Source organism: Panthera pardus, unplaced genomic scaffold (genome assembly GCF_024362965.1).
Source record: "Panthera pardus isolate Hobbes unplaced genomic scaffold, ASM2436296v1 HiC_scaffold_6, whole genome shotgun sequence".
NCBI lineage: Eukaryota > Metazoa > Chordata > Mammalia > Carnivora > Felidae > Panthera > Panthera pardus.
The window spans coordinates 47,386,190-47,396,527 of NW_026526991.1; the positions used below are offsets into that span (position 1 = coordinate 47,386,190).

The 10,338-nt window shown below is 48.3% G+C and overlaps 1 protein-coding gene across 1 annotated transcript in view; it reads right to left on the minus strand.

The window, feature by feature from the left end:
* RAB3IP (RAB3A interacting protein) overlaps nt 1–10,008 on the minus strand; it is a 146,015-nt gene extending 136,007 nt beyond the window's left edge. Inside the window, exon 1 of the mRNA XM_019455076.2 lies at nt 9,905–10,008. The gene's annotated coding sequence lies outside the window, so the exon portion shown is untranslated. The remainder of the gene's footprint in view (nt 1–9,904) is intronic.
* Between the last annotated feature and the right edge of the window lie 330 nt (nt 10,009–10,338).

Below are 10,338 nucleotides of genomic sequence, written 5' to 3' on the forward strand. Positions count from 1 at the left end.
CTGGCGGGACAGAGGGAAAGGCTCCTTTCTAATCTGATGTTGGGCTTCCTATTTCTTGTTCTCAGTCTCCACAGGGCTCCCTGCCAAGGGAGGAGTGTCCCTTGAAGTATATTCTGAGGAAAGTGACTCTGGACTCGGTATTAGCTGAACACAAAGCCAGTGCTCATCGGGGAGAGAACTCATAGACATAGGCTCATTCTTGCCTCTTTTATTTGGTATTTCTCCTGATGTACAGTTTTTTTTTTAATTTTAATGTTTATTTTTGAGAGAGACAGACCACGAGTTGGGGAGGGGTAGAGAGAGAGGGAGACACAGAATCTGAAGTAGGCTTCAGGCTCTGAGCTGTCAGCACAGGGCCTAACGCGGGTCTTGAACTCAGTAACTTCAAGATCAAGACCTGAGCCAAAGTTGAACACTTAACTGACTGAACCACGCAGGTGCCTCCGTTTTTTGTTTGTTTGTTTTTAATATTTTTATTTATTTTTGAGAGAGAGAGAGAAAACAAGTGGGCAGGGACAGAGAGAGAGGGAGACACAGAATCCAAAGGAGGCTCTAGGCTCTGAGCTGTCAGCACAGAGCCCAACGCAGGGCTCGAACCCACAAACTGTGAGATCATGACCTGAGCCAAAGTTGGATACTAACCGACTAAGCCACCCAGGTGTCCCCCCCCCCAACTTTTTTTTTTTTAATCAACTTTTGGTCCCTTATAGCTGTTAGAGGTTTTCCCAAGCAGTGAGGGGATTTGATCTTCTTCTCAGCCATCTCTTCCCCACACCAAGAGAATTTACCAATGAGGGCTTAGCTGCCTATTCCTCTACTCACCGACCTGCCCTTTTCCTTATAGGGGTGAACGTTTTATCTCCCCTCTCTGTGGACCTGCCCCCATTATCCCGTGTTCCATGCAGTTTGCTCAGGAGCTGACCTCAGACTGAGGTCAATAGCTGGAAATAGCAGGAGGGCTCCAGGCAGCCTCTGCCCGTGGCAGGAGACAGCCAGCCTGCCGGGGAATACGAACGGCAGCTGTGGCCGCGCAGACCCGCGTGGAGAGGCTAGAGTTTCCCCAGTGGGAATGACACAGAAATGACATGCCGTTCCTGGGTTGTCTGGATGGGACATTCCTGCAAGGCCTGAGCCAACGGGGCCCGGTCAGGCACGGTTGGCTAGTGTCAGAGTCCCTGCGTCTCAAATGATTCGCACTGTCATTGAGCCAGGGAGAATTCTGAGTGTACAGTTCACCCAGAGAAGCAGGTCAGAAAGAGGAATGAATACAGGTTTACGATGTCTGAGTGCTAGCATGGGGCCGGAGCTTATAGCAGTGACGAGAAAGATGACCTGACATCATTGGCTTTGCACCTTCTTATTCTTTCCGTATTTGCACAGTTTAGGGAACTCACGGTGGTGGAGGTCCCCATGGAGCCGCTGATGCTTTAGTAAAATATTGCCAACTGAAGATACCCACCGGGGCCAAATAGACAACAACTGAGTGAAGCAGGCTCAGTGTAGGGCAATAGGGAGATGTGGAGACTGTGGTAAACTGGAGAATCCTAGATGAGTAAGAGCTATCAGGAAGTCAGATCCAGGCCACCAGCTTGCCACTGCGGCCCAAAGTTCTACATCTACCTCTGGCTCAGACAACAGGGTATGTTGTATGATTAAATAATAAGGGGATTAAGAGCTGGGGGACCAGGTTCTATTCAGGCTCAAGTGCTTCCTAGCTGTGTGACCTAAGTCCAGTTACCTGACCCGCTTTAGCCTCCATTTCAGCAATGATAAAATGGCATTAATGCCCATACCTTCCTCACTGGGCTGTTTTAGAAATTAAATGAAATAGTGGGCATAAAGCAATTCACACAAGGCCTGATGCAAAGTTATGGCTCCATAATTGTTAACTGTAGTTTATTATTTAATGAAGAAGGCCTGATTTTAGAACAAAAATAAGATTTGAGACTGTATAATATTTCTTCCTAAAAAGTATAAAAATGACTCCTCTCCTGAATCAAAGATCTGTAGATAATTCCTTAAACTTCCTGCCTTAAAAACTGAGTTGAGAAAAAAAGCATATTGCAAACTCAACTTGCAGAGGCAAAGGCCCACAAGGGGACCAAAGGCGGGGCGGGGGGGGGGGGGGGGGTGGTTCTCAAGCAGCACTGCCCCAACCTGCCTCCGGGTGGCAGCATTTTAGCATGTTGAACTTCCTGGAAGTCCCTGGTCAGACCATCCAATTTCATCCACCCAAACCAAGGGTCATCATGATGTTTATCCCTGAGGGGTGCTGCAGACACACTAGAAATTGCCTCTGGGAGAGGAAGTTTGGGACACAGACAGGACTGGGGAGTAACCAGGGCCATGACTAGGTTGTGCAGGGCTCCTCTCTGTATAAGCAATTTGAGTCACCCCAAATCGGCATGTCCTTTCTAGACACTGAATTTTATGCCAAAAGAGGAAGCAGCAGCAGAAAAACAAAATGACACTCACCCCCGGAGTGATCCACTGGCCAGGCAGGTCCCTCCTGAAACCAGGGCCTGGCCACAGGGCACAGGACACCTTCATTAGCCTTAGGACCCCCTGCTTAGATGGCATGGCCAGCTTCACCCTCACCCCAGCCCCAGCACCGGGGAGGGACTTAAACATGAGAAACCAGAGGAAGGCATTCCAAAGCATGGAAGGGCTTGGGTGGGAACAATACTTCCTAGGGGCAGGGATCCCCGGGTCTAAGGTGATGAAGGGGAAAATAAAGGAAGTATGGGGTGGTGTGAGAGAAAAGGGGAAAAAGCAAAAATGAAGCAGGGTATCCCACATAATCCCCCAGGCCCGCTCAGTAACTCAGTGCCTTAGGCTGCATACCTCCTCCTTTTTCTGAATGGCAGGCCAAATGCTCCCTCCTGTCACCCAAAGACATTACCAGATAGGAACTAAGGACAGCCCAGTCACACATAATTTATTTCTTTTAATTTTTTTTAAATGTTTATTCATTATTGAGAGACGGAGAGAGACAGAGCATGAGCAGGAGAGGGGCAGAGAGAGAGGAAGACACAGAATCCGAAGCAGGCTCCAGGCTCTGAGCTGTCAGCACAGAGCCCGACGTGGGGCTGGAACTCACGAACTGCGAGATCGTGACCTGAGCTGAAGTCGGACGCTTAACTGACTGAACCACCCAGGCGCCCCACACATAATTTATTTCTTAAAACTTTGGTTAACATTTCAAATCTCTTCCAAGTGGGTTGTTTACCAAAGAAAAACCTAGGAAGTTGGCAGCTAAGGGTCTCATCGGGAGGGAAAACAATGCAATAAAGTGTTGTCTGAGATCAAGGGGGTGGCTCAACAAGCCTCTCCAGATGTGCTCAGTGCCTGGGGACGTCGGTCAGGGTGAGGAAGTACATCAGGATGGGAACAGAGGAGGCAAGACTGCGCCAGTAAAAAAATCTGACACACCGGTCTGAGCAGAGCTAGGGAGGTTCGGCGTATTTTGGGGCCCCTCAGATCCAGCTGGCCCTCTCTTCTTGAATGGATGGGACATTATGGAATAGAGAGTCTCTTCATCTGCAGGACACCAAGGAACAGACAGACGTCTGAGGCTGCTGATACCCCAGTGGCACCAGGCTGGTTACAGAAACGTACTCACAGTGGGTCTCCATATCACTGATCAGTTCCTAGAAACTCAGGGTGGGAAGGAAATTTTGGTGTCACCTAGTTCATTACCCCATTGTGTGACAGAATTCTCTCTATGGTATCACTGCCAAGATTGTTCCCACCAGAACTCCTCCAGTGAAAGACAATTCGCCCCTGGAGCACTGCATGCTGGGACATCACTCAGTAGATGGCCTTCTCCACCTCTGCCTCCTGGTAACCATTCTCATACCCCCTCTGGGTTCATACCTAGATTGTCCATCCTTCTCCACACCGAGGACCACCCTCGGACATTTGAAGAATGCCATTATGCTGCATCTACATAAATCCCAACACACATACACACGCACGCGCCCACACACGCACGTACACACACACTGTTTCTTGAGACCAAATCTTGCCAAATAATTCTCTACATCTCGTGGTCCCTTCACCAACGTTCTCTCTCTCTACTGGAAGTGTCATAATTTAACAATGGCCCTACTCACATGTGTCCCCAGAAGCAAACACAACACTCCTCATGTTTCTTCGCATTTTGTTTTTCCCACCAGCGCACAGGGGAGCAGCACAATCAGCTTCCTTGTTGCAGACATTTGGCCCCTATCCACATAACGCCATAACAGGGGGATCGCGCCTGTTCTGTTCACCGCTGTACCCCTTCTCCCCAGAGATTAGACCACTATCTGGCACTGGGTGGTCACTCAAGAAGTATTCGCTTAGTAAATGAGTGACATTTTGGGAGTGTAGGCTCATTTTGGGTTTTGTTCTAGTAGTTGGTGGTGGTGGTTGTTAATAGTCGGGAAGAACGGTTTTATTTGGGGCATAGTTAGCCCTATCCAAGTAGACACGTCAAATGGACAACCGGATATTAGACACGTCTGGAGATTAGAGGAGAGGACAGGGCCAGAGAGAGAGAGAGGAGTCACCAACTCACAGGAACGTGGCCCTTTTTCCACATGGCCTCCTGAGGCCAGTGACCATCAGCCTCTCCTCTGCCCCCCACACTCATCCCAAGCAGAAGAGCCCCCAGACTCATCCACCTTCCCCTTCTATCCCCATTATCCCTGGGAGATTCTAGTACTGAAGGGGAATGCTCGCCCTCCTTGCCCAAGGGGACGTCACAGGAAAGATCTGAATCAATCACATGTGCATTTCTGAGAGCAGCACAGGCAGCTTCCACTACTGCTAGAGAAAGTCAGCCACTTCCAACGCTAAAATGAATTTCTTTCTCAGCACACGGCCGGGAACTTAGAGATCAGCAATCAAGGAAGGGGCATTTCCGTGCTGTCCCCTTACATCAGTCTCCATAGGACAGGTGCACGATATTGGAGTCCTGGTGTCCCCTGGTAGGGTGGGCTCTCGAGGCCAGCAGTGCCCTCTGGTGGTCATAACAACACGGATGCTCATGAGAGTAACACCAGGAGCCAGTTAGTGATCAGAATGACTACCCCTTGTCATGAGCATTTACCATGAGCCAGACTTGTAATAAAAATTTTACCCAGGGCACCGGGGTGGCTCAGTTAAACGTCCGACTCTTGGTTTCGGCTCAGGTCATGATCTCATGGGTTCGTGAGTTTGAGCCCCGCCTCTGGACCTTCGCTGACAGTGCGGAGCCTGCTTGGGATTCTCTCTCTCTCTGCCCTCCCCCACCCCACTCCCACTCACGCTCCCTCTGTCTCTCTCAAAATAAATAAACTTAAAAAAAATTTACCCAGATTATCCCCTTAAATGCTCATTCTAACCTTATCAAGCCCTACCACTCTGTTTGCCCACATTACAAGTGAGGAAATTGATCACAGCAATTAGATGATTTTCTCTAATAAGTCACAAAGGGCAGAGGAAGTTGGCTGGTCTGTTCCTGTCCCCTTCAAACGCCTCAAAATAGACATGAGCCACCCCAGAAGGAAAGGGGAGAATTTAAAGAACATATATTTTCCATTGTAAAAGTAAACACAGTAACTATTTTGGAAAAATTGGAAGGAAAAATAAACATCCCCAAGTCAAAACAACTGTTAGCATTTTAACGTGCTTCCTTTCAATCTTTTTTTCTCCTTTCCATCTTTTTGTCCCCGTAACTGTATTCAAGGTATAGTTATAAATTCTCCAATGACAAATATTCTTAAAGATTTTTTTTCTCCAAGAATTTTCTGTTCTTAGATGTAAATTTCACATTTCCTGGTCAAAGCAACAGGTATTTACTTGAATTTCCGGGAAGAATCTGGCCCAGAGGTCCTCGCCAGGACTTCTGTGTCCCAGCCTCAAGTGTGCTTCCCGGAGAGCCAGCATTGCTATAGAGACAGAGTGTGGCCATGGAACCTCAGGACAGGTCAGGGCCAGTCAGCCAAGTGCACTGCCCTCAGGGCAGGTGTCGAGGGTGAACTTCAGGGACTTGTGCCTGGCTCCCTTCCAGCAGAGGTTAGCACTGAGCTCTGAGCACGGCAAGCTCCCAGGCAGCCATCTATGGGACTTGAGATTCTTGGCAAGTTTCCTTCTGGCCGCCATAGGGACGTGGCCGTGTGGCAGCCCTCTCTGCGAATCTGTTTCACTGACCAGAATGGCTGCCATTTATCATGAGCATAATGTTTTTTGGAAAGTGTGTCTACCTCTCCAGAAGCTCCTGTGCCTCTACCTTAGAACTAAGATACTCCCCTCCAGAGTAGTCCCTGTAGAGCTGTGGCATCTGAGGCAGACTCCCAACTCCGCCACTTACCAGCTCCATGACCTGAGCACGGCTGACCGTCTCAGAGCTGTTTCTTCATCTGGAAAATCAGGGTAACTCTTCAGATTCACAGAGTTGTTAGGAGAGGTAAATGGACATTTATCTGAGTACTGAGTATACAGTAAAAGCTCAATAAGTGGGGGCTATTGATCCGGAAACCTTCTCCAGGGAGATGGCTCATGAAGGAACGCGTAGAGCGGCTGTCTATGCAGCAGGTAGCTGGAGACCACGGGGTGAACAACTCATCATTCATCTGGAATGCCCGAAGTCCCACATCCTCTTAGTTCCATGCAAATGCCAGGGAGAGAGGCATACTGCCTGAATCCTTTCCTGCTCCTCCTTGCCTTTCTCCCCCCTTCCCTGGGCCCTTTCCCAAGAACACAGGAAGTACTCTACCAGGGGCAATACTCAAATTATGTAAAAACTCAGACTGAAGAAGTATGACATCGGCCATGGAGCTGAAAGAGGGTCCTGGAAGCCTTCTGTTGCACCAGACATCACCACCCTATTTTATAGATTTCAGGGAAGTAAGGGGTCTCAGGAGAGGGTCCAGAGAAGCTGGCACACTGGGGAGATTCCTCAGCAGACTCTAGGGAATGGTTCTTTACCAGCCAATATAGCAATATGTTTACATTTTAACAACAAATATGACCACACCACCATGTACCAACCAACTTGCCTCCAGTTGAGACCCTGAGAAGGTCATTATGGGACCCTCCTCCCAAGAATACAAGGGGCCAGAGAATGGATTAAGCCTATTTGGGGTTCATGCCCTGCTTGCAGAGTGAGTGAGTTGGGGAGAAGAGCTTTACTGCCTAAGAGGCTGCTTGAGTGTTAAAACGCCCCTAGCCCTGTCATTCCTCACTGCATGCCTGGCTGTTGCAGTAGGAAGAAGAGATCCAGAAGTGGGATGATCCCAAGTCAAACACCATGGTGAATTCCTGAGGTGGGATGTCAGTGTTGGTGACCCTCTAGCCTGGGCCTGAAAAAGAAGCACCACACCCAGTGCTGCGGTCCAGCACCGGCCCTCATGGTCATTCAGTCATTAATTCCACTAACACTCGTTAATCCCACATTAGGTGCCAGGTGCTGGCCTGAGGGCTGCGCAAATGACAGTGAGCAAGGCAAGTAGCGTCTCTGCCCTCATGGAGCTCAGCCTAGCAGAGGAGCCAGACATAAAAGCATAATACAGGGTGACAAGAGCTACAATAGGGAAAAGACAGGGTGCTAAGAGAGCAAAGGGGGGCACCTAACCCAGAAGACTCACTGCAGGAAATAACGTGTCGGCCAAGATCTGAGGGCAGAGCGGGAGCCGGCCGCGTGAGGAGATGGGAGAAGCAGGCAACAGCCCGTGCAAACACTAGACACTGGCTGAGCCCCCAGAAGAACAGAACAGTTGACATGAACTTCAACATAATCATTTTGATGTGTCAAGATTGGGGTGCAATTAATGTTTAACTTGTGAGCCTAACTTCTTGCTTAACCAGAGAATGGTCTGGAAAGACTATAACCCTGTAAGTCTAAATTTCCAAGCCAAAGATGCAGGTTGGCAGGGAGACCAGGTTGGGAGGGAGGCAGTGTCGTAAGTGTTGGATATTGGTGTCACCCGAACGCATGTTCGAGCCCCACCCAACTCTACTTCTTAGCTGGGTGACTTTAACTGAGTCAATTCAACCTCTCTAGGCTATAACTTGCTCATCTGAAAATGGAGAACGATGCTGGTATCTACTCTGTAGCACAGTAGTAATCAAATGAGAGAGTATATGAAGTCCTCAGCATGGGAAAGAGCATGGGGCCAACTCTCATTATTAAAAAATGGACGCTCAGTCCATTCAGCATCCGACTCTTGGTTCCAGCTCAGGTCATGATCTTGCTGTTCATGAGTTCGAGCCCTGCATTGGGCTCTGCACCAACCGTGTGGGAGCCTGTTTAGGATTCTCTCTCTCTCCCTCTCTGCTCCTCCCCTGCTCTCTCTCAAAATAAATAAATAAAAACTTAAAAACATAATAAATAGGGGCACCTAGGTGGCTCGGTCAGTTAAGTGTCTGACTTTGGCTCAGGTCACCATCTCACAGTTTGTGAGTTTGAGCCCTGCACTGGATTCTTTGCTGTTAGTACGGAGCCTGCTTTGGATCCTCAGTCTCCCTGTCTCTCTCTCTCTGCCTCTCCCCCGCTTGCACGCACACACTCTCAATCTCTCTCTCTCTCTCTCAAAAATAAAACTAAAAAATAAACATTAAATAAATAATTAAATAAATCATGGAATCCACCCCCAACATAAACATCATTTTGTGCCCAAGAATCTCAAGTGTCTTTGAGAACAGAAATGCAACCTAATCCAAACATCATAGTTCGTATTTATTGAGAGTTCACACACGCCAGCCCCGTCCTACATGCATTACGTGGGTGGTTTTACTTCATTCTCATGAGAACCCAATAATAAAGGTGCCACTGTTTTCCAGGTTTTGCAAACTAGGAAACCAAGGTGGAGAGGTCTAGTAACTTCCCTCAGGTCATCAAAAGCTTCAAAAATGTAGAACACTGACAATACCAAATCCTGGCAAGGATGTGGAGCAACAGGAACTCTCATTCATCGCGGGTAAGAATGCAAAATGGTACAGCCACTTTGGAAAACAGTTTGACAGGTTTTGACAAAACTAAGCATTCTCTTCCCATAAGATCCAGCGATCGTGCTCCTCGGCATTTACCCAAAGAAGCTGAAAACTCTATTCAAAATTGCCAAAAAACAAAAACTGGGACGTAACCAAGATGTCCTTTAATCAGCGGAGGGATAAACTATGATACATCCAGACACTGGAATGTTAGTTGGCGCTAACGAGAAATAAGCAATCAAGCCATGGAAAGGCATAGAGGAAATTTAAAGGCATATTACTAAGTGAAAGAAGCCAATCTGAACAGACTACATACGGTATGATTCCAACCATTTGACATTCTGGATAGGGTGAAACTATGGAGACGGCGAAAAGATTAGTGGTTGCCTGTGAAGGGAGAGGGAGAGATGTGTAGGCAGAGCACAGAGGATTTTTAGGGCAGTGAATCTACTCTGTATGAAACTACAATAGTGGATGCATCACCGCACATCTGCCCAAACCCATAGAAAGTACCACCCCCAGAGCAAATCCCAGTTAGACTCTGAACTTTGGGCACTAGTGACACGTCAGTGTGAGCTCAGTGTGATTTTAACAAATGTACCGACCGCCGCATGGGGGATGTCCATAGGGGATGCGGCATGTTCACGTGTGGGGAAGGGGGTATATAGGAACTCTCTGTACCTTCTGTTCAATTTTTCTGTGACCACAAAACTCTAAAAAATTAAGTTTACTAATTAAAAAAAAAACAAACAAAACCAAAACCACAAAAAAACAAGCTTCAAACCCAGGAAGTGGGGCTCTAGAGCACATCTCTTTGACCACTAGACTATACTAACCTCCAGCTTCTAGCGGAAAGAAAAGTCCAACTTTGGATAGAAGGACAAAAGAAAAAACAGGTACATGTGAAGGGAAACAAAGAGATTGCCGGGGTTTGGAATGTACTCACGGCTCAGGATGCCAAGCTTTCCTAATCCTTTCTAGAGGGCCGGCCAGGCTTCCAGGCTGATGATGCTGACTCTCCCCTCACACGGAGTGTTTGACAAGAGGCACCTGACATGTGGCCTGAGGCCAGCATCCCCTGGGCCCTTTGGTCTGGAAAACAGCTGTGAGTAATTGGGGCACCGGGAGGAGAGAGTTTTATCAGCTGGCCTATCCCGAGGCTGCCGGGAAGACTAATGTGCTGGTGCAGACATGCCTCCGGAAACTGCCCTATTTTTAGAGAAAGGCATTCTTTCCCGGGCTGTGCTTCTGACAAAGGAGCAGGGTAGCCCTCTGCCCAAGGGGCAGCCAGCGAACATCAAGCCACGTCCACTGGTTTGCCTGACGTGGGGCTCGTTTTTCTGCAGGTGTGTGGACCACCATCCAAAGCATTTTACCGAA